The sequence below is a fragment of the Nuphar pumila genome, chromosome 4, assembly GCF_984573655.1.
Source record: "Nuphar pumila chromosome 4, dmNupPumi1.hap1.1, whole genome shotgun sequence".
In the NCBI taxonomy this organism is placed as follows: domain Eukaryota; kingdom Viridiplantae; phylum Streptophyta; class Magnoliopsida; order Nymphaeales; family Nymphaeaceae; genus Nuphar; species Nuphar pumila.
In genome coordinates, this window is record NC_143252.1 from 63402354 (window position 1) to 63428305 (window position 25952).

General features: G+C 37.0%; 1 non-coding gene across 1 annotated transcript; it reads left to right on the plus strand.

The window, feature by feature from the left end:
• Positions 1–10017: 10017 nt before the first annotated feature.
• On the plus strand, positions 10018–10120 carry LOC149840249 (small nucleolar RNA R71). Its single transcript, XR_016431730.1, has one exon. It is a non-coding gene; the product is annotated as a small nucleolar RNA R71 (small nucleolar RNA).
• Positions 10121–25952: the final 15832 nt, after the last annotated feature.

Below are 25952 nucleotides of genomic sequence, written 5' to 3' on the forward strand. Positions count from 1 at the left end.
ATCTACATTCAATACAAACTTAATTAATCCTATATAACTGATTATATGCAGATGCTAACTATAATGAAGCTAAATGAACTCTACACGAAGTATGACATGCGTGTTATGACTATGCACTAAATGAAATACTAATGCAATTACAATCAAAACACTAAATAATGCAGTTAAATATATGACTAAATGATGTACCAACTATAAACTAACTACACTATACTAACTAACTAATCAACAAACGATAAACTAACAAACACCCATCAAATCAACAAATATAAATTTTAGCTAAACACTTAAAGAAATAACTACATTAGCTAATCAAAAATCACTATGAGTTAAATCTAAAAAATATGGGACTAAAATGGAACAATAGGACACGGGTTCGACTAGGACTAGGGTTGGTTGACTTCAATGGACTCGGTTTGGTTTGGTCTTGACTTGGATAGGCTCGAGCTATGTTTGACTCGACTAGGACTAGTGTGGACTCGGCTAGGTTTGGCCGAACTAGTTGGGTTCGGTTTTGGGGTTGACTTAGTCAACTAGGGTCGGCTTGATTTAGGTGGACTCGGTTGACCTAAACTTAGGTTGGGTTGACTGGGTTAAGGTTGAATCGACCTTGGGTTTGTCTTGACTTTGACTTAGGCTAGGCTAGGTTGACTTGGCTAGACTTAGTTAGGGTTAGGTCTAGGTCTTGGACTCGGTTTAGGGTTGACTTAGTCAACTAGGGTCGAGTTGTGTTTGACTAGGGTTCAAGTTGACTTGGACACAAGGCACACCTAACTAAGTCAACTAAGTTCATTCGGTTAGGGTAGGTTTCAATAGGTGGACTCGACTAGGGTTTGACTCGAGCTAGGCTCGGTCTTGACTAGGGTTTGACTGGGCTCGGTTCCTATGCTTAGTCAATGGAATTAACTATATTAGTTAATTCTAAATGATGCTAATTCACTAGGGACGGTTAGAGGGGTAGGCACACAATAAAAGCTCAAAGATAATTTTGGAAATTGAGAATTCCAAAAATCGTCCTTCTAATGGGGAGTTACAACCTTAATTAGTTTTAAAACCAATTTGGAAACTTGGATCAATGCAATTTCCCCACCCAAGGTAAGTGAAAATCTTTAATTGCTATTAATTCCTTTTTGAGAAGCCAAACCGTCCACCTAGATAGTCACACGATTTTGGCTTTCCAACCAAGAATTTAAATGCAATTATTTCTTTCTTGAACCCATAAATACCTACTTTGGAAATTTAATTAATTTTCAAATTGGCTTTTCAAATCTCAATTTGTAACTCCCGATTAATAGGCAATCAAGACTTAAATCCTTCTTTAAATACCCCACATGATTTTTGAAACTTACCTCTTTCCAAACTTTCCAAATTTTCCAAATTTCAATGCCTTAATTGCCTCCCTTCTCAAAAATCGCCAACTTCAATTGGCTCTACTTTCTAAACTAAAAGAATTAAATCTACCTAGGGAATAAAAGGAATTAAATGGAAAATCGATTTCCTAGGAGTTAATGCTAACCTCATTCTCAAAATCTACTTAATTAACCCCTAAAAACGGCTAGGAAAGAAAACCCTAATACATTGAACCTAGACACCTTCCTAACTCAACTAATGACAATTAAGACTTTCTAAAAAAATCGACCAAGAGCTCAAGGAGAGCTCTAATGGCTGCCGCCCCACCTTGGGGAAGAAGAAGATCCACACGAAAATTAAAAATAAAAATATAAATTAACAAAAAACAATAAAACTAAATAACCACTATTTTGATAAAACTAAATTAGAAAATAATAAAAAGGACTCCTAATTATACAAATGCTAACAATAACAGCACTATGCTGGAATTAAAAACATGAAAAAAAAAAAGAAAACTTGATTTTTGTAATTTTCTTCAATAGATTCAAAACACAAAAACAAAAAATGATTAAAACAATTAGTTAAATCAATCCTAAGACAATGAAATGACTAACACAAGTTTATGCTACTGTTAACATACTAAGCACACAGTAAACCATACGTCTTACCAACCTAAACACACTTTTAACGAAAATGTAAAGATCGGCTAGAATATTTCTAGCCGATTTTTTTCTTTTTCAAAAATGAAAACAACCAAGACACAAGCACAACCCACGAATAAAATGAACTAAACTGAACTTTTATAATTGGATTTTCAGCAAAACAACTCAATACACATGCTGAACATAAAAAAAAATCAGAACAAAGAAAAATATTTTTGTAAAAATCAAGAATCGGCTAGAATAAGTCTAGCCGATTTTTGGATTTTGCTTTTTAATTGAACACACAATCATAACACACAACCAAACGATTAAAATGAATCAAAATGGAAATTTTTTATTAGATTTTCTGTAAACTCCACAATGAGACACATTGGAAACAAAAACTCAAATCGGCTAGAAAAACTCTAGCCGATTTACACGTTTTGATTGAAAAACAATGAGAGTCGTTAATCAAACATGAAAACAATAAAACAAAACCTATATCTAACGTGCTGGTCTATGCACGAATGCTACTCTAAGGTTGAACCAAAAATAAAAACAAGAAACACACCGAAAATAATAAAAGAAAAGCAACACTCACTTTCGGTTTTAGCTAGAAGAGAAGGAAGAAGAAGACCTACCTTTTGGAAGATCCGACGACCGGGGGGATGAAGAAGAGCGGACCGTGGCTGGAGATGGACGTCCTACACAGTTCGAGAATGCTGGACTTCACCAAAAAATGGCATCTTTTGCAGCTGCTACACGTTGGAGATCCACCGACGATGGAATGTGAGCCGATTCTCGATCGAAGGGTGTAGAAAGCCGGATGGAGGTAGGGCCGGCTCACCTTGTTGGTGTGTTTCGCACTCCCGCACAAGGTTAATGGTCTCTACCTCTGCTACACCTGCAAAAATACAAAAAAATGGTGAAAAGACAGCAAGGAACAAGAAAGAAATGAAAAGAAAACACAAAGGGGCTCGAAATATGCTTGGAAACCAAGCATAGGCCGGTCTTCAATGGCCAAAACGTGTAGGGGATGGAGGGGAAGGAGTTGCTGGAGTAGATTCACTGCAAGGGGCGTCCAAACACAGCCAAAGACGCCTAGGGTTCTTTAAAAAAAAACTATTTATAGTTTTGACATTTTTCAGAAAGAAGGTTAAAAAAATAAAATTTGCTAGGCGCCACTTTCTGGGGGGGGTTTCAGAAAAACTTTTTGAAATGGATATGGATAGGCGTGTGGGTTGGGTTTTGGGCTTTCTAAGAGTTGATCCAAGGTCCAATTAACCTAATTGGGTCGGATATGGATCCGATCCACCTCGAAATTCGTGCCCAAACACTTAAATAGCCATAACTCTCTCATTTTAACTTCGATTTTTCTGAAATTCGAACCATAGCCCCTTACTATCAAAACATATCTAAACATGGGTTTGAAACCTTAAACTTGATACAAAATGCATGAAAAACTTGTTTACATGATGTGCATTTCATGCATCATCAAATACCCCCATGCTTGAATGTTTGTTAGTCCCTTAACAAACCCTAATTATGATATGCAACGAAGACAAGAAATGCTAAGCATGAATGCATAATACTAACTCACTTTCGTAGGAATCACGGTTGCATTTAGCGTATGCAACAAGCCCTTTAAACCCCTAGCTTACACTAGTGGACGAGTAAGGTCTCGTGAGGGTTTGCAGAGATGCTACCCACAAACATCAATGAAATGCGAGGATGATCTTTCAAAAATATTAGGCTCTTAAGAATGCAGTTGGAACAAATATTTCATGTAATTGACATTCTCAAAACAAGTTTAAAAATCTCATGCCGCCACAGTAAAAATTCTTTTCCTTCACTTTTCTAATATTGTAGCTAGTTCATGATTTTTCTCTGAAAGTCAAGTATTCTCATGTTTTACTCATTTATTCTCACTTGTATATTTTTTGCACAGTAATACACATATATGCCTAAGCAATGAAATTTTTCTCATTCAGCACATTCTTTTTCTTTCATTTTCACTCTTTTTTCAACTTTTGATCTCTTGCGCATTCTTCTCATATGAGCACTATTTCGAATAGTCAGTTTTCGTGACCCATGTAGCGAGCTTTGGGTCAGTGACTCCCAGGCTGGCCAACCTTAGGGCACTAGATACAAAGTATCCCTCGGACTTAATTGCTCGAGTCACTAGACCTTCTATTCTAATAGTTTACGTATAGTCTGCCTCTCGTCATGTGCAATGTCTCTATCTCTTAGGCTTTCTATGCAGTCCATGTAACAAGCTTTCGAACCGGTGACTCCCAAACCAGCTGGCTTTGGGGCACCAGGTGTAAAACACCCTTCAGATTCTACTTACTCGAACTACAAAGGCCACAGATATCGACTTAGACAAGAAGATGATCTCCTTCGTTATCCTTTTCGTTAAGATACTCAAACACTTCATCTCGTGTCTGAGTTCCACTACTAGGATTCACGAAGACATCAACAACTAAACGTAGCTCTATTCTTTTAAACTCATTTTTCAAACACATCTTTCCATTGCTTATTTCTTTCAGAAAACATACTGTGCATACTTATACTAAAGTGATTCAAAATTTTCTAACAATCAAATACTATCTTTTCTTTGAATTTTCTCATGAATAACTACTCTATTTGACTCAGTTCAGAAAAAAAAATTTATGGGGCTTAAAAATTTATAAACTGTTAGATTATGCCAAAAATAATCATATATGTTACAACTTATTCTCAAATTTTTGTGTGCATGCATCTAAACCACCCCCCCATGCTTGAATGACATTGTCCCTAGTGGCATACAAAATAAGTAAAAATGTAATGCACATGCACACTAAAAGACACTAACAAAAATATGGGAGAAAGGATAGATACAACCTGATTTGCTCTGAGCTTCTGAAGTTGAATTTCATCTGATCTTTGAATTCTTTGAAAGCTCTTCCATGCACCTGGTAACTGATACACTAAATGTTAAATTCATCCTGTATACATCAAAACACAAGTTAGCACATGTGAAATGAAATACTGAATAAAGAAAAACTCTGAAATGAAAAACAAATTAATGTACATATGATACATCTCTCTGGTCGAATCCTCATGCCTTCGTGAGATGCACTATCTCACACTCACCATCCTGCAAGGCATATGAAATGAAGGGCTTCAATCTTTGCCCATTTACCTTGAATGTACCTTGGGTCATAGGATCAAATAATGTTACTGCTCCATGGGGAAATACTTCTTTTATAATGTACGGGCCTGTCCATCTCGATCTCAACTTCCCTGGGAATAAATGCAAACGAGAATTGTATAGCCACACTTTCTGATCTGGATCAAACACTTTTCTGACAATATGCTTATCATGAAATACTTTCGTGCGAGCTTTGTATAGTTTGGCATTCTCGTACGCATCATTCCTGAGTTCCTCTAATTCTGAGAGCTGCAATGCTCTCTCTTTGTCAGCCTAGGTGAGGTCAAAATTCAATTTCTTGATAGCCCAATACGCTCTATGCTCTAGCTCGACAGGAAGATGGCATGCTTTCCCGAATACAAGGCGATACGGAGACATGCCAATGGGAGTCTTGAATGCAGTTCTGTATGCCCAAAGTGCGTCATCTAAGCGCTGGGACCAATCCTTGCGGTCCGGACGAACTGTCTTTTCTAAAATTTGCTTAATCTCCCTATTGGACACTTCAACCTGTCCACTAGTCTGCGGATGATATGGAGTGGTGAATCTATGATTGACAGAATATCTTCTCAGCAGAGAAGCTATCTGTACATTCCTAAAATGCTTGCCACCATCGCTAATCATCGCACGTGGCACACCAAAACGATTGAAAATGTTGTGCTTAATGAACTTAAGCACTACTCTGTGATCATTGGTCTTGGTTGCCACAGCCTCGACCCACTTGGACACATAATCAACCGCCACCAGAATGTATAGATTTCCGAATGAAGGTGGAAATGGTCCCATGAAATCAATGCCCCAAACATCAAAAATCTTGACTATCAAAATCGGAAGCAAGGGCATCATGTCCCTCTTGGACATGTTCCCAATCTGCTGACATCGCAGGCATCGCCTACAGAACTCATGAGCATCCCTGTGGAGTGTGGGCCAATAAAATCCTGACTGCAAAACCTTGGCAGCCGTCTTCCTACTACTAAAATGCCCTCCACAGGCTAATGAATGGGAAAAATTCAGAATGGCCTGGTACTCCTCCTCCGGAACACATCTCCTAATGATCTGGTCTGCACAGTATTTGAACAACTCTGGTTCATCCCAATAATAGTGCCTTACCTGAGATAGGAATCTCTCACGCTCATTCTTGTTCCAATGCTCAGGTATCTGCCTCGAAACCAGATAGTTCACAATATCTGCAAACCAGGGTAACTGCGGTGTACTGACTGACATGATCTGCTCGTCGGGGAAAGAATCACTGATCGGCCTTTGATCCTGCGCGGTCTCCACGATCAGTCTGGAAAGATGGTCTGCTACTACATTCTCGCTTCCCTTCTTATCTCGAATCTCGAGATCAAACTCTTGTAGTAGTAGGACCCAACGAATCAATCTCAGTTTGGTGTCTTTCTTATTCAACAAATATTTCAATGCAGAATGGTCAGAATAGACAACCACCTTCGAACCGAGTAAATAGGACCTGAATTTATCCAATGCAAAAACTACCGCAAGTAGCTCCTTCTCTGTCGTAGTATAATTCATCTGGGCATCAGACAAAGTTCTACTCGCATAGTAGATCACATAGGGTTTCCTATCAATGCGTTGTCCTAAAATAACCCCCATAGCGTAATCAGATGCATTGCACATAATCTCAAATGGGAGAGTCCAATCTGGAGGTCTCAAAATAGGTGCAGTAATCAAGGCCTCTTTGAGAATCTCAAAGACCTTCATACAATCCTCACCGAAAACAAAGGGCTGGTCTTTCTCCAATAAAGTGCAGAGCGGTCAAGAGATTTTGCTGAAATCTTTTATGAACCGCCTGTAAAATCCCGCATGCCCTAAAAATGATCGAATCTGCCTCACAGAGGTGGGTGGAGTCAAACGGGAAATGGATTCCACCTTCGCTCTGTCAACCTCAATACCACGCTTGGACACAATGTGTCCTAGCACAATCCCCTCCTGGACCATAAAATGGCTCTTTTCCCAACTCAGGACGAGATTGGTCTCCGCACACCTACTCAGTACTCGAGTAAGTTTTTGGAGGCAATCTTCAAAAGAAGAGCCATACACTGAAAAGTCGTCCATAAAAACTTCCATCACATCATCAATCATGTCCGAGAAGATAGCAAGCATGCACCTCTGAAAAGTAGTCGGGGCATTACAGAGCCCAAAAGGCATACGTCTAAACGCGAAGGTGCCATAAGGACATGTAAATGTGGTCTTCTCCTGGTCATCAGGATGGACAGCTACCTGATTGTATCCTGAATATCCATCTAGAAAACAGTAGTAGCTCTGCCCTGCGAGTCTCTCTAAGATCTGATCAATGAATGGAAATGGGAAATGATCTTTCCTAGTTGCCACATTCAGCTTCCTATAATCGATGCAGACTCGCCATCCTGTAGTGGTCCTCATCGGAATTCTCTCACCCTTCTCATTCTCAACCATAGTGAGTCCTGACTTCTTCGGCACAACCTGAATTGAACTGACCCACTGGCTATCAGAAATAGGGTAAATGATTCCGGCATCCAACCACTTCACTACCTCTTTCTTTACCACTTCCTTCATGTTGGGATTTAGCCTTCTCTGCATATCCCTAAATGGCTTGACTTCCTCATCACAATGGATTCTATGCATGCAGAATGAAGGATCAATCCCCTTCAGATCAGCAACTCCCCAGCCAATCGTTGCCTTGTGCTCTCGAAGAATAGTCAGCAATATATGTTCTTGCTCCTTAGTGAGCAAGGACGAGATGATCACCGGTAGAGTCTCCTCATCTCCGAGGTATGCATACTTGAGTGAATCCGGTAAGGGTTTCAACTCAAGTTTCGGAGGTGACTCGATCGACGATTTGGCGGGGGTCTCCGCAAGTGGTGGAAGAGGCTCCCTGACAGCTCCCCAAGGTGGTCTCTCCGACGACACTCTAGACACCTCTACACTATCTACACCGCTATTCTTCTCTATATGGTACAAATCTAAAGAATCCTCAGTAATGTACAACTCGGGCTGCTCCTCTACTAACTCATGTGCAATATCTACATGAAAGCAGTCCATGTCTCCTGCTGGTCCCATTGCGGCATTGAAAATATTCAGCTTGACCTTTCGATTGCCGAATGAGAGATCCATGGCTCCGGTCCTACAGTTGATGCACGCATTGGCAGTCGCCAAGAATGGTCTGCCTAAAATAATCGGAGTCTGGTGCTGGCTGTCTACTCCTTCCATATCAAGAATAATGAAATCGACTGGAAAATAAAAGTCATCCACCTTAACTAGCATGTCCTCCAAGACACCTCTCGGTACCTTAACAGAACGATCTGCCAGTTGAAGTGTAATCGGAGTCGATCTCATCTCTCCTAGCCCGAAAGAATCAAAGAAATACCCGGGCAGAATGTTCACGCTTGCTCCAAGATCGAGCAATGCGCGTTCTATCCGGATATTCCCTATGGTACACGCAATGATAGGGGCTCCAGGGTCCTTGAGCTTTGGTGGTGTCTGATGCTGAAGTACTGAACTCACCTGCTTAGTCAAATGGACCCTGTTAGGAACTCTCTCTCTAGATTTATGCTTCTGTGTACATAGTTCCTTCAGGAATTTGGCATATGCCGGCACCTGCTGAATCACATCAAGCAAAGGTAGGTTGATCTGCACATGCTTGAATATATCAAGCATGTCCTGGATCTTCGCACCTTGCTTCCCTCTAAACACGGGAGACTCTAATGCTTTGGGATAGGGTGGTGGGGGAATATACTCTGCTGGCTCCTCCTCTTTGTGAGAAGGCTCACTCCTATCCTTCTTCTCTGAGGATGAAGATAATAATGATGATGAAGATGATGATGGTGATGGGGATGATGGCTGAGCCGACGTAGGTGAAACAATGGTCTCTGGCTCCTCTATCCTCTCTCTACTCTCTCGCTCTCTGCTCTCGACGTGATACTCACGTCCACTCCTCAAGGCCATAACTGATTTAGCCTGCTGCTGTGTCTCAGTATGAAATGGGCCTCCAGTCATCTGGTTCTTACCCTTCGGGTTCATGACAGCCTGACTCAGCAATGTACCCTCGGGTCTCCTACTAATAGCCTCAGCTAACTGTCCCATTTGCGATTCTAACTTCGCAATGGACTGCGTATGTGAGCTCAAAATCTGGCTACACTTTTCGAAGGCGTTCTGATTAGAGGTTTTCACCTCTTGGAATGCCTGGAGAAGTCTCTTCTCAAAAGATGTCTGTGGGGCAGACTCCTGCTGAATCGGGGGAGTGACAGAAGAAGAAGAAGACTGAGAATAGTTCGGTCTTTGAAATGACTGAGTAAAAGATGACTGCCGAACTGGCTGAGAGGGTGTAGGCATCTGCGTGGAAGACTGTGGATTCTTCCATGAAAAATTGGGATGGTTACGCCAACCCGGATTATATGTCGATGAAAATGGGTTATTCGGCAGTCTGACGTAACCTTGAGCTGCCTGAACTTGTTCTTGAACAAATTCAGGGTACTGAGCTGCCGAAGGGCACTCAGTGATCTCGTGTGCCGGACTGGCACAAAGAGTACACACCTGCTGTGTAGTGGATGGTCCTAAGAGAAGCTGGTCCAGCTTCTGAGCAATCATGTCTACCTTGCACTGTAGTGCAGTAGATGGACCAATTCAAGAACACCAGCTTTCTTCTGAATGCTAGGTGTGGCTCTATCAGAATGAGAGCTCGAAGCATGGTGGAGTGAATTCTCGGCCAATGTATCAAATAGCCTCCATGCTTCGTCCTCGCTCTTCAGCATGAATGTCTCTCCACATGAAGAGTCGATCATCTGACGATTCTTGTCAGATAATCCATCATAGAAGCTCTGCACCAGTTGCCATTTCGGCACCTGATGATGGGGACATTTCCTGAGGAGATCCTTCATTCTCTCCCAGGTCTCATGAAAGCGCTCACCATCTAGCTCTGAAAAGCTAGTGATGGCTCTACGATATTGGTTTGTACGACCAATGGAAAAATATTTCCGAAGAAACTCCTATTGTAATTGATCCCATGACTCTATTTCTACAGAATCTAAGGACTTTAGCCAATACTTGGCTTTGTCCTTCAATGAAAAGGGGAATAGAGTCAACCTCAACGCATCATCATCGAAATTCTGTATCTTAAAAGTAGAACAGATTTCGAGGAATTCATCTAAATGTCGGTAGGGATCCTCGTGACTAAGGCCATAAAAGGATGGAAGCATCTGAATAATACTGGCCTTAATCTCATAATGCGACGCTCCTACATCGGGTCTCCGAATGCAAGATGCCTGAACATAGTCTGTGGGAATGAAGTATTCCCGCAGAGGGCGTGAAAGAACTGGGGGTGGAGGTGGAGGATCCATGTCAGCCATTGTTGCCGAACTTCGATGAGAATGTAAAATTCTCTCTGGGTTGTCAACAAATGGGTGTAATGGGGTTCCTAGACCTTGTCGACCCTGCATACACTGGTGCTAAGACCAGATGTAAGCGAATGACCTAAATCTAAAAATAAAAAATAAACTAACACAGATACTAAAATGTAAATAACACAAAATAGACAATTACAAAACAAATATGCTAAACTAATTATGTCAGAATGATCTAACTAAGTAAATGAAATAACAAATTAAACTACTCTAAAGTACTAAAAAGATAAATACAGGAAATCACAAACTAAGTTTTTCTAAAACCCACCTGTCTAATCGCTCCTTGCAGAATGAATTTTAAGTGAATCCTAGAAAGAACATAACATGAATCCTATATTTACTAACTATGTTAATCCTATATTCACTTACTAATCCTACTAACTAAAAATAAAACAACTAATTAACTAACTAAAACAAATTAATAAATCAAACTCTAAGAAATAAAGTAATTAATTCACCCTTCCCCGGCAACAGCGCCAAAATTTGGTTGATATTTTGAAATGATCTTTTTAAAACAATTATTTTCAATAAAACTTTGGAAAATCGTCAACCAAAAATATAAAAAGCGACTTTCCACAAAATGGTAAGTACGGGTCGAATCCTCAGGGAACAGGAATTAATCAAGATATTTCTAGAAAATTTAATTTATTAATGACAATTGTCAATCTACAATTATGAAACTAATACAAATACACTTAATCACTAAAATGATAATAAACAAGCAACTACTTCTTTTGCTCCACATCAAGGGTATTTCCATCTTTTCGCCAATTATTCGCTCCTCACACTTGGAAGATAACCCTGGAAATTAAAAATGCTTTACAACCTAAAAATGCAGAAAAATACAGAGTTAGTATTCTATTCTAATAATGCAAACAGTAACTAGCACTAATTCTAATTTTACGAAAATACTAAAACAAATGCTACTTATCAAACAAAAATTAAATAAAATACTAAACTAATTCTAAAATTAACCAACTTACTTCTACTAATGCTGTATGATGATTATGCAACTCCTAAAATGCAGCAACTAATGAAAACAGGCCTAAAATGCCGAATCTAAGGAAATTACGAAAATGCCCCTAACTAGTGCAAAATAGCTTTCTGACAGGTTATCGTAAAACCATTGTTTGACATAGCAAACGAGGTTCGATTTTTCCGAAATTTGTTTTGTTCTGCAACTGACAGATTAAACAATCTGACAGTTTTTAAAGAATGAAAAAACGATATCTGGAACTCCAGATATAAGCGTTTCAAATCTGGGAAAAATCAGGATATCGAAAGTCCTGTAATTTGAAATCCAGAAAAAGCGGTTTTCGCAAAACGCTTAAAAATCAGACCAAATCAACTCCGAATGAGCTGAAATTTGGTCTGCAGTCAAATAACACGTCTAGCAAGTGAATAGAATAAAAGTTTTTGGAAAACACAGAATTTTTGTACAGAAAATAAGGCTGGTGCGACTGGGCAAAAATCTGGTTTTTATTTGAGTGCACTATTCACTATGTGAACTATTTTACCCACTAAGAATGTAATCTACATGCAATACAAACTTAATTAATCCTATATAACTGATTATATGCAGATGCTAACTATAATGAAGCTAAATGAACTCTACACGAAGTATGACATGCGTGTTATGACTATGCACTAAATGAAATACTAATGCAATTACAATCAAAACACTAAATAATGCAGTTAAATATATGACTAAATGATGTACCAACTATAAACTAACTACGCTATACTAACTAACTAATCAACAAACGATAAACTAACAAACACCCATCAAATCAACAAATATAAATTTTAGCTAAACACTTAAAGAAATAACTACATTAGCTAATCAAAAATCACTATGAGTTAAATCTAAAAAATATGGGACTAAAATGGAACAATAGGACACGGGTTCGACTAGGACTAGGGTTGGTTGACTTCAATGGACTCGGTTTGGTTTGGTCTTGACTTGGATAGGCTCGAGCTATGTTTGACTCGACTAGGACTAGTGTGGACTCGGCTAGGTTTGGCCGAACTAGTTGGGTTCGGTTTTGGGGTTGACTTAGTCAACTAGGGTCGGCTTGATTTAGGTGGACTCGGTTGACCTAAACTTAGGTTGGGTTGACTGGGTTAAGGTTGAATCGACCTTGGGTTTGTCTTGACTTTGACTTAGGCTAGGCTAGGTTGACTTGGCTAGACTTAGTTAGGGTTAGGTCTAGGTCTTGGACTCGGTTTAGGGTTGACTTAGTCAACTAGGGTCGAGTTGTGTTTGACTAGGGTTCAAGTTGACTTGGACACAAGGCACACCTAACTAAGTCAACTAAGTTCATTCGGTTAGGGTAGGTTTCAATAGGTGGACTCGACTAGGGTTTGACTCGAGCTAGGCTCGGTCTTGACTAGGGTTTGACTGGGCTCGGTTCCTATGCTTAGTCAATGGAATTAACTATATTAGTTAATTCTAAATGATGCTAATTCACTAGGGACGGTTAGAGGGGTAGGCACACAATAAAAGCTCAAAGATAATTTTGGAAATTGAGAATTCCAAAAATCGTCCTTCTAATGGGGAGTTACAACCTTAATTAGCTTTTAAAACCAATTTGGAAACTTGGATCAATGCAATTTCTCCACCCAAGGTAAGTGAAAATCTTTAATTGCTATTAATTCCTTTTTGAGAAGCCAAACCGTCCACCTAGATAGTCACACGATTTTGGCTTTCCAACCAAGAATTTAAATGCAATTATTTCTTTCTTGAACCCATAAATACCTAATTTGGAAATTTAATTAATTTTTAAATTGGCTTCTCAAATCTCAATTTGTAACTCCCTATTAATAGGCAATCAAGACTTAAATCCTTCTTTAAATACCCCACATGATTTTTGAAACTTACCTCTTTCCAAACTTTCCAAATTTCAATGCCTTAATTGCCTCCCTTCTCAAAAATCGCCAACTTCAATTGGCTCTACTTTCTAAACTAAAAGAATTAAATCTACCTAGGGAATAAAAGGAATTAAATGGAAAATCGATTTCCTAGGAGTTAATGCTAACCTCATTCTCAAAACCTACTTAATTAACCCCTAAAAACGGCTAGAAAGAAAACCCTAATACATTGTACCTAGACACCTTCCTAACTCAACTAATGACAATTAAGACTTTCTAAAAAAATCGACCAAGAGCTCAAGGAGAGCTCTAATGGCTGTCGCCCCACCTTGGGGAAGAAGAAGATCCACACGAAAATTAAAAATAAAAATATAAATTAACAAAAAGCAATAAAACTAAATAACCACTATTTTGATAAAACTAAATTAGAAAATAATAAAAAGGACTCCTAATTATACAAATGCTAACAATAACAGCACTATGCTGGAATTAAAAACATGAAAAAAAAAGAAAACTTGATTTTTGTAATTTTCTTCAATAGATTCAAAACACAAAAACAAAAAATGATTAAAACAATTAGTTAAATCAATCCTAAAACAATGAAATGACTAACACAAGTTTATGCTACTGTTAACATACTAAACACACAGTAAACCATACGTCTTACCAACCTAAACACACTTTTAACGAAAATGTAAAGATCGGCTAGAATATCTCTAGCCGATTTTTTTCTTTTTCAAAAATGAAAACAACCAAGACACAAGCACAACCCACGAATAAAATGAACTAAACTGAACTTTTATAATTGGATTTTCAGCAAAACAACTCAATACACATGCTGAACATAAAAAAAAATCAGAACAAAGAAAAATATTTTTGTAAAAATCAAGAATCGGCTAGAATAAGTCTAGCCGATTTTTGGATTTTGCTTTTTAATTGAACACACAATCATAACACACAACCAAACGATTAAAATGAATCAAAATGGAAATTTTTTATTAGATTTTCTGTAAACTCCACAATGAGACACGTTGGAAACAAAAACTCAAATCGGCTAGAAAAACTCTAGCCGATTTACACGTTTTGATTGAAAAACAATGAGAGTCGTTAATCAAACATGAAAACAATAAAACAAAACCTATATCTAACGTGCTGGTCTATGCACGAATGCTACTCTAAGGTTGAACCAAAAATAAAAACAAGAAACACACCGAAAATAATAAAAGAAAAGCAACACTCACTTTCGGTTTTAGCTAGAAGAGAAGGAAGAAGAAGACCTACCTTTTGGAAGATCCGACGACCGGGGGGATGAAAAAGAGTGGACCGTGGCTGGAGATGGACGTCCTACACAGTTCGAGAATGCTGGATTTCACCAAAAAATGGCATCTTTTGCAGCTGCTACACGTTGGAGATCCACCGACGATGGAATGTGAGCCGATTCTCGATCGAAGGGTGTAGAAAGCCGGATGGAGGTAGGGCCGGCTCACCTTGTTGGTGTGTTTCGCACTCCCGCACAAGGTTAATGGTCTCCACTTCTGCTACACCTGCAAAAATACAAAAAAATGGTGAAAAGACAGCAAGGAACAAGAAAGAAATGAAAAGAAAACACAAAGGGGCTCGAAATATGCTTGGAAACCAAGCATAGGCCGGTCTTCAATGGCCAAAACGTGTAGGGGATGGAGGGGAAGGAGTTGCTGGAGTAGATTCACTGCAAGGGGCGTCCAAACACAGCCAAAGACGCCTAGGGTTCTTTAAAAAAAACTATTTATAGTTTTGACATTTTTCAGAAAGAATGTTAAAAAAATAAAATTTGCTAGGCGCCACTTTCTGGGGGGTTTTCAGAAAAACTTTTTGAAATGGATATGGATAGGCATGTGGGTTGGGTTTTGGGCTTTCTAAGAGTTGATCCAAGGTCCAATTAACCTAATTTGGTCGGATATGGATACGATCCACCTCGAAATTCGTGCCCAAACACTGAAATAGCCATAACTCTCTCATTTTAACTTCGATTTTTCTGAAATTTGAACCATAGCCCCTTACTATCAAAACACATCTAAACATGAGTTTGAAACCTTAAACTTGATACAAAATGCATGAAAAACTTGTTTACATGATGTGCATTTCATGCATCATCACATATTATAATCACATATTCAGTTTTTTGACTGCCTTAGCACACATATGAGCATGCTATAATAACATATAGAGTTTTTTTACTGCCTTAGAACACATATGAACATGCTATATATCATTTATGATAGAATCACATATAAAATTTTTTGCTTTGCCTGCCTTAGATCACATATGAGCATGCTATATTCACATATTCAATTTTTTTACTGCCTTAGCACACATACGAGCATGATCGAATCACATATATAGTTTTTTGCCTGCCTTAAAGCACATCTGAGCATGGTAGAATCACATATAGAGTTTTTCTAGATGCCTTAGAACACATATGAACATGCTATAATCACATATTCAATTTTTTGACTGCCTTAGCACACATATGAGCATGATAGAATCACATATATATATATATATATATAACTTTTTGTCTGCCTTAGAGCACATATAAACATGATAGAATCACATATAAAGTTTTTTTGACTGCATTAGAACACATATGAGCATGCTCGAATCACATATTCAGTTTTTTGCCTGCCTAAGAACACATATGAGCATGTTATAATCACATATTCAGTTTTTTGACTGCCTTAGAGCACATATGAGCATGCTATAATAACATATAGAGTTTTTTTATTGCATTAGAGCACATATGAGCATGCTATAATCACATATAAAGTTTTTTGCCTGCCTAAGAACACATATGAGCATGATAGAATCACATATAAAGTTTTTTTGACTGCATTAGAACACATATGAGCATGCTATAATCACATATTCAGTTTTTTGACTGCCTAAGAACACATATGAGCATATTATAATCACATATTCAGTTTTTTGACTGCCTTAGCACAAATATGAGCATGCTATAATAACATATAGAGTTTTTTTACTGCCTTAGAACACATATGAATGTGTTATATATCATTTATGATAGAATCACATATAAAAATTTTTGCTTTGCCTGCCTTAGAGCACATATGCGCATGCTATATTCACATATTCAATTTTTTTACTGCCTTAGCACACATACGAGCATGATCGAATCACATATATAGTTTTTTGCCTGCCTTAAAGCACATCTGAGCATGGTAGAATCACATATAGAGTTTTTCTAGATGCCTTAGAACACATATGAACATGCTATAATCACATATTCAATTTTTTGACTGCCTTAGCATACATATGAGCATGATAGAATCACATATATATATATATATATAGATATATAGATATATATAACTTTTTGTCTGCCTTAGAGCACATATGAGCATGATAGAATCACATATAGAGTTTTTTTATTGCCTTAGATCACATATAGTGTGTAATTTATTTCATTATATTTTGTTTATCAATACTGACTTTTCTTTTCTTGTGTAGGCTGCTAGCGATAATCAGCGTAGTGGAGCTGAAGGGACAGATAAAGACAATGAATAAGAAGACGCACAAAATCTTGGTGATGATTAGAGGACTGTGTTGAAGAAGTTCTATTTTTTTTATTTTTCCTAATTGTAATTGTTGAATTGTAAATAATTAAACTTTTTAATTTTAAGGTGGAACGATTAATTGTTGTAGATTCTTGTTATATGATTTTTTTTGTGTGGTTTGTTTTTTATTTACAGGAAATATAAATTGTACAGGAAATAGAAATTGTACAGTTCTCGGTATTTAATTTTCAAATAATTTTTTTTTTATTTTTTTTCGTGTTTGCGACGGAACCATCCGTCGCTATTCATATTAATCTAGCGACGGCATAGCGACGGAAGTAAATCCGTCGCAAAGCCGTGGTCGCCGTTTAGTACCGGCGGATTGGCGACGGAATATAGCGCTCGTTATTCCGTCACAATTAGCGACGGACCTGGCGACGGAATAATTTTGTCGCCAGTTAGCGTCGAAATATTCGCGACGTAAGCATACTGTCGCCTCGTTGTCGCTAATCCATCGCTAACCATGTTAGCGACGGATTAGCGACGGAATGTGGTCGTCGCTAATCCACTGCTTTATTGTAGTGTGTTAGTTTGGGCACGGTGAGAGCCTGGTATAGCTGGGATCCCTTGGATACAAGAGGAGGGCAAAACCCAGCATGAAGAAAGGCAAACACAAGGATGGAATCAGGTTCACGGTGAGTTCCTTAAATATGAGTTCAGCTGGCCTAGAAATCTCAGGCAGCAAGCGACACTAGACATGGTTGTAGGGTGGTTCGGGTGGGGAACCATAGCAGCAACCCAAAGGCAGACACCATCGATGAGCAATAGAGACAGACATTGATTCTATCATCAGAACTTGAGAGCATCGGGTAGCCACACTTCTCCTGGTTGTTAGGTTCAATCGACGTTGAGAGGGTCGAGCTCAAGCTCGTCTTGATCTTTGGCAGAACACCGAAGGAAATAGGGGAAAACATCAAAGGTTAGGTGAATTAGGGAGAACAAGGAAATAGACGGGCCACCACGAACAAGGGGAAGCTCGACAGAAGGAGCCTTTGGTGGTTATGCGACAGACTTACAAAATAAGCACGAAGTGGGAAACTGTCTGGCTGAAACAACAGAGGGAAGGGGAAATGCCCGGAGAGAGAGAGAGAGAGAGAGTCACCCCCGGGCGGTGGCTCTATTCTCGACAGAGCCCAAACACCCACGCAACTCCTGGTAGAAACCAGAAGTAGGGGGTGCACCCCCGATGGATGACGTTCGAAGAAGGGGTAATGGTGGCTCTTAGCACCACCAGCAACCCAAAAATGGGGGTTGCAGAGAAGAGGAGGGAGAGAAGAATGTTACATGGCAATAGTCGAGGTTCCTGACGTGTGTGGCAGCAACATCGGGCTCATAGCAGCAGTTGGATTTCGGCAAACAAGAGGAGGAAGGTGGCGACAATGATGAGGTTTTCAAATGTTACCCTAGCAAGGAACGAAAGAAAAGAAAAAAAAAAGGAAGAAGGAGGGGGAAGAAGAGAGGAAGGAAACAGACGTTCACCGACAAGCAGAGGTCAACAGCGGCACGGTTTCGGCGAGACTGTGGATGGGGAAGGTAGAAGGGGGGAAATTGGGCTGCGTGAGAGAGAGGGTGAACAAAAATGGGAAAAGAAAGATGAGAAGTGGAGGGGAAGAAAAGAAGGAATTGGGAGAGAAAGAGGGCGTCGATGATGGTGCTGCTCAGGCGGCCTACGAACGGGGAAGGAAAAAAAAAGAAGAGGACTCAGGTGGGGGAGGCGGCTGCTAACAGTGAAAGAAGAGAAACAGGAGGAAGAACGTGGATTTAGGGTTTTACGGGGTGAAAAGGGTTATTGGGTTGGGATCAGACCCAGTTCGGTCCACCCCAAAATGGCATATATATATATATATATATATATAAACCAAAATAAAATAAAATAACGAACCTCAAACCAAAAATGGAAGAAAATTCTAGCTAAAACTATTTAGCAATTAATAATCTAATTTTTGACAAAAATAGTGTTCTAAAACAATAATTTGTTCCGTTAAAATGTTTTTATAAGAGCTATTATTACCAAATTACCCTTTTTAAGAAATTATTCCAAAAATCATTAGAATGTGTTTTATTAAGTTCGAAACATCTCAAACATGCCTAAATGAGTTGGTGGTTTATTAAAACGAATAAATTGAATATTTTAATAGTATCTTATTTGTGTAAATTATTGAAATAACTATTTTACCCTTCTTTGCCAGAAAAGTAAAATTAATCATGTAAAACACACACAATACACAGTTAAAGCTAAAAACCTATTTTCCACTCAAAAAAAAGTAATTTCTTTATTTATTTTCTCTAAAAATTTTATAAGTTTTACACTCCTAGAGCCTCCGTTGGAACGCACCATCGCTAGAAGCCAACGCCTTTGTCGGCCAAACATGAACCTCCACTTCGGCAGCTCATCGCCAGAAAAACCCACAGTGGCGAATGCGGGAGGTCAAGGCATCAAGGGGTTAGGGTATTCTGGGTTTTCAGTTTTGAGAAAGAAGAAGGGTCGAGACCCTTCTTTATTTTTCTTAAAAATGATTTTATATAGTATAATTTGTTATATTTTATTTTAGACTATTTTATTATCAAAAATTACATTTAAGAACCAACGTTATTTACTATTCTGTGGTTTGATTTCTGAAATTTCCATAAATAAACCTTTCCTATAGAAATCCTTAGAATTTGGGTTTCTATTTATTAGTTTTCAGAAACAATATTTTGGCTTTTCTGATAATTACATAAAAGTGGTCTTACTTTTTTGATAACCTCAAAAAGTTTCAAACAGGGTTCTCTTTTGATGAATATTACATAACAGTGTTACTGATTTTTTTTGAAATTATAGAAAGGTTGTTTATACTTTCTGTTTAACTCAGAAATTTACATAAACAGGTTTTTGTGTTTCTATTTATGCATAACCTATTCTTTTATTTTTTAAAATTGCAGAAAGGTGGTCCTGAGTTTTTGAAAAACACCTAGTACTTATTTTTGTCAACTTAAAAATTTAGCATTTTTTGTGTATTTCTTGCATATTTAAAGATCATGTTGCATGTAAAACTAGCTTAAGGATTGAAACTAGTTATATTTATAAATATTACTTGAAATAGTTTTTGTTAATTCTAATATTTGTTTATAATTAGGCTAATGGTAAACCGAATAGTCATGGTTGAGTTGTCCAAAATTGAAAAACTCAATGGGACGAATTTTGGAATGTGGAGGAGGAAGAGGGTATTTATTAACCCATAACAAGACCCAGCATGTGCTAACAAATGTTAAATCTTCACTAATTGATAAATCTAGTGAAGAAGAAAAGAAAACATGCAATATGTTGTTACGACAATGAAGCCGCACATGATACTTCAAGTACAAGGTTTTGATGATGAGCAAGTGAAATCAACTGCATTTCATCTAAGGCGATGAAGAAAGATGAAGAAATTGAAGAATTCGATGAAGAATCTTTGAAGACTAGTGTGTAAATGTTAAATTCATTAAAAGTCTTAGATTATTGTAAGAGCCTTACTTAGAGTGCATATTTCGATTGCATTTCAGCTAAAAAGTCTTTAGAAAAACTTTTCTAAAAGAACCCTTCATGAAAATCTTTTTAGAAAACTTTTTTCTTAAATTTTCGTGTTTATTAGTCGATCAATAGACTCACCAGTCGACTAATCCTTTCGCGCCATATTTTCTAAAAAGTCATTTTTGTCAAATTAGTCGACCGAAGGTTTTATTAGTCGACTGGACAGAACATGTGTTTTCTGGAAATTTAGCAGCAGTCGACTAATGCTTTTATCAGTCGACCGGACAGAATGTATGTTTTTCAGAAGATTTTAGCAGCAGTTGACTGAAAGGTTTTTCAGTCTACTAATGATATTATCAGTCGACTAATATTATCTCTAGTCGACTAAGTTTCAAAAGTTCAGATTTTCAAACGGTTCGATAAACAGATCAGTCGAACGACGATAACTGTCAGTCTACTAATAACTAACTATTAGTCGACTAACTACTGTTTCAGTCGACTAATTTTGCCGTTTTTCCTGAAACTTCAAAAAGGCGTGTCTTTTCATTTTTCAAATGTTTTGATCTTTCAAAATGGACTGTTTTGACACCTTTTCATACCCTCAATGTATGAAAACTTTTAACTATAAATATGAGTGCATTTTACACTCAAAAGTACTTCAATTCAATCAATTTGAATCAATTACTCTTTGCTTTTCACTCATATTCATTTTCTAACTCACGTGATATTTTTCACTTCAGTTTTTCACTCAAATTCCTTTGAGCGATAGTGAATTCGTGAGTAGAGTATTTCAACAACCTCAAAAGCTAATTGCATCTCATTTGCATTCATAAGAAGGGCTCATAGGTTGTATTATAAGTTGTTACTTATTTCAATTTTCTGTAAAAGGAAGGACTCCTTGGTTTAAAGTAGTTGTTTGCTTTCAGTAGGTGTGTTACTGAAAGTGGGACCGAATTTGGTATGTATGATCTTGTAGTTACACAAGGTTGATAGTGGAAATCTCAAGTGGGTTTTGCTTGGGGACTAGATGTAGGTCGGGAAAGACCGAACCAGGATAAATTATTGTGTTCTTTGTGTGTTTGCTTTTCAAATTGCAAAATCCATCAATATTCCGCAGGCAATTTTTAAAAGCACTATTCACCCCCCCTCTAGTGCTCGTTGCCTCGATCCTACTGCACTTTCATTTGGTATCAGAGCAGGTTTGCTATTATTTTGATTTGATTATCATTTAGCATGGCAACTACAACATCCCAGCACAAAGAAGGATGCTCCTTTGTTCGTCCTCCTCTTTTTGACGGAACAAACTATGGATACTGGAAAGTGAGAATGACAATATTCTTGCAATCCATTGATCTCGATATTTGGAGAGTTGTTTCAGATAAATACCAAACTCCATCAACTGATTTCAGCCGATGGACCGATGAAGAAAAGAAGACTGCTTCACTTAATGTCAAGGCAATGAATGCATTGTATTGTGCCATTGACAAGGTAGAGTTCAATCGCATCTCTCAATGCTCTACAACAAATGAAATCTGGCATACTCTTCTCGTGACTCACGAAGGTACGTCAAAGGTAAAGGAATCTAAAATTGCCTCTTTGGTTCATAAATTTGAATTGTTTAAAATGAAGCAAAATGAATCTATATCGGACATGGTAACAAGAATGAACGATATAACTAACACTCTGAAATCCCTTGGAAAAGAATATTCACAAGTGGATTTAGTCAGAAAGATCCTAAGGTGTTTAACTCCTGAATGGGAGAGAAAAACCACTGCTATTGAAGAGGCAAATGATTTAAACACTCTCACTCTTGAAGATTTGGTTGGTAACCTAATGGCGTATGAAGTCCAACTTCAAGACAGACAAGAAGAAGAACCCAAGAAGAAATCTCTTGCTATTAAGGTTACTTCTGACTCTGAAAATTTAGAAGAAGATGAGGATGAAGATATTACCCTTATTACAAGACAATTCAAAAGATTCATCAAAAGGGGAAGATTTCAAAGAAAGGTAAAGAAAGCGGATTCTTCCAATCCCAATGAAGTCAAGTGCTTTAACTACAAAAAAGGTAGGACATATCAAGAAAAATTGTCCTCTTCTCAAAATCAAGCCCAAAGACCAATTCAATAAGAAAAAGGCATTTCAAGCATGTTGGGATGATAGTGACTCCTCTTCTGATGAAGAATCAAATAAAGAAGTCGCCAACATGTGTTTTGTAGCACAAGAAGATTCGGTAAGTCAATTTGACTATGATGATTTATTAGAAGCATTCAATTATTTATATGCTAAATTTAAGAGTCTAAGTTCTAAAAACAGAGTTAAAAATTGAAAATTTAACTCTTGACTCTCAAAACAAAGTGTTACTTCAAGAGATAGAAGATCTCAAGAAGGAAAACTCTTGTCAAGCATTTGAGATAAAAGAAATTGGAATTAGAACCAATCTCTTACAAAAGAAAATAACTAGTCTAAAAGAAAAATCAAAAGTGACCAAATTCACAAATGATCAAGAGAATCTAGAAAGAAATACATTTAGATCTATTTGGACCATCTAGAATTCAAAGTTTGAATGGTAGCAAGTATGCTTTTGTTATAGTAGATGACTATTCTCGATTTACATGGGTGATTTTTCTAAAAAGCAAAAATGATGCTTTTTCTGAATTTTCCAAACTTTGTAGAAGAATTACAAATGAAAAATCTACATCTATAATTAAAATTCGTAGTGATCATGGTGGTGAATTTGAAAATGAATCTTTTCTAAAGTTTTGTGATTTACATGGTATATCTCACAACTTTGTTTTTTCTAGAGCGGCTCCACAAAATGGAGTTGTTGAAAGAAAGAATAGAACTTTGCAAGAATGTGCTAGAACCATGCTTCAAGATAAAAATTTACCAAAATACTTTTGGGCTGAAGCAATAAATACATGTTATGTTTTAAACCGTGTTCTTATTCGACCAATTTTACATAAAACATGTTTTGAATTGTATTATGATCGTATACCAAAGATCTCATATTTCAAAATTTTTGGTAGTAAATGCTTCTTGTTAAATACCAAAGATAATCTTGATAAGTTTGATTCAAAATCAAATGAATCAATATTTCTTGGATATTCCTCTAGAAGTAAAGCTTATCGTATTTTTAATAAAAGAACATCTTGCATTGAAGAATCTTTACATGTTGCATTTGATGAGAATTGTGAGCAGGTTATACCTCTAAGCGAAGGAGAAGAAGTTATGCTTCAAGAAGAACCCTTGATAGAGAATTCTTATCAAGATAATGTTCCTCTTCAACCGGTTTAGAAAGAAGATCCTAATCATCCACGTGAACAAGTTATTGGATAACAAAGTTAGTAAATAATTCAATGGAATTAAACTAAAATTTAAACTAAACCTAATTTTGAAGAAATTAACAAAAGCAAACCTAATTAACACTAACAGATCAAAGCAAATAACAAAATAATTCTAAAACTACTCAATCTAGATCTAACTACGTTAATAGATGTTGCTAAACTGATTACAATGCAGAAAACAATGAAAATAAACCGAAAATGGAGAAAATGATGAAATGACTATATTACCCCTAAATAGTGTAAAAATGACTTCTGACAGCTTTTCGTAAATAGACTGTTTGATAAAGCAAACAAAGTTCAAATATCCCAAATTTTCTTCTATTCTCTGTAACTAACAGATTCAAGAATCTGACAGTTTTTATAGAATTAAAAAATGATATTTGGAACTCCAGATATAAGCGTTTCAAAATCAGGAAAAATCTGGATATCGCAGGTCCCGAAATTTTAAAACTCGAAAAAGCTGTTTTCACAAATCGCTTAAAAACCTGACCAAATCAACTCGGAATGAGTTGGAATTTGATCTGCAGACAATGAACACACCAATGTAGAAAATAGAAAAAGAATTTTTAGAAAACTCGAAAATTTTGCACATAAAATGACGAGTGTGCGACAGGACAAAAATCGGTTATTCACTTTGGAAATCTATCTTTAGAACTAAGAATGCAACCTAAATGCAATTACAGTCCTAAATGCTGCTGAATCACAATCACTATGCAAACAATGAATGCAATTATGCAAAATGCACGAAAAAGCAACTAACACACTCACTTCACGATTAAAGCTAATCTATCAAATGTGAATTAACCTAACTAAAATAGCAATACTAACTAGAATATCTAAATGCTTACACTAAATACTTCTAACACAATAACCTAACTGAAATACTACAATAAAACATGAACTAACTAGTAAAAGCTAAATAAATATGAGCTTATCTAATGTTAAAAACAAATAAAGTCAAATAAGCAACTGATAACCAATGGGGTGCGGTTTAAGGTTTGACTTAGACTAGGTTCACGCCCCACCTAAATGGATCAACTAGGTTGACTCACTTAGACAATGACTAAATTAGAAACCTAAAAATTAAAATCTAATTAATTAAAAATGACAAGGACAATGAAAACTAATGACTCTATATATCTTACACGCCTAATTGAAATAAATTAAATCCTAATTAAGACCTACCTAACTAAGGACTCAATCATTAACCTAAAGTTAATTTAAACTTAACTAAAATACTAAGGCTAAAGTTAATCTAGGTTAATATAGAAGTGAGTAAATAGGCTTAGCAATGTTAAAAACGAATTTGGTAATGTAGCTATTCTAATAAATGCTTGGTTAAATCAAATGGAAAGTCTCAGAATATAAAACCGTCCAGCAAGAATGCGGTCCCACACGTTTCCACTTAGCATTAAAAACACTAGACAATGTTTGAAAATATTTCAAAAAGCCTTGTACACGTTTTTAGAAAGAACTTTAAAACTTAAAATTAATTTCCAAAAGTGTAAAGGAGGGAAAGCTTGCTATATTTGCTGGACAAGAGGAGTTACACTTTTTGTTCAATGAGAATCCACGAAATTGAATGAGCCTTTCAAGTTACTAAATTCGTTTTACAACCAAACTTACCTAAGTACCCTCCTTCTAAACATTAATTTTCTTAACTAAGTAACCTACTTTATTACTAAGTTATTATATGAACTAAGTCAATAGGTAAAACTGAAATATAGAACACGAATTTGAGAAAGACTAATTTAGCTAATAATCAAATCCACACTTACCAAAACACAACCCTAAAAAATGTTTCTTAATCTAAAATCAATGAATCTAGACACTATAATAAACCTTCTATATTCGAAAGGAACATACCAATTGAAGCCTAGAGCTCTACGGGAGCTCTAATGGCTGACACCCCTACTTGGGGAAGATGACTCTACACGCCTAAATGAAATTTTGCCTAAACTAATATCACCACTACAATTACGAATCTAAGGCTAATACAAAATTATAACTAATTATTTAAACTAATGGACATACTAACTAACTAGCTAATTTG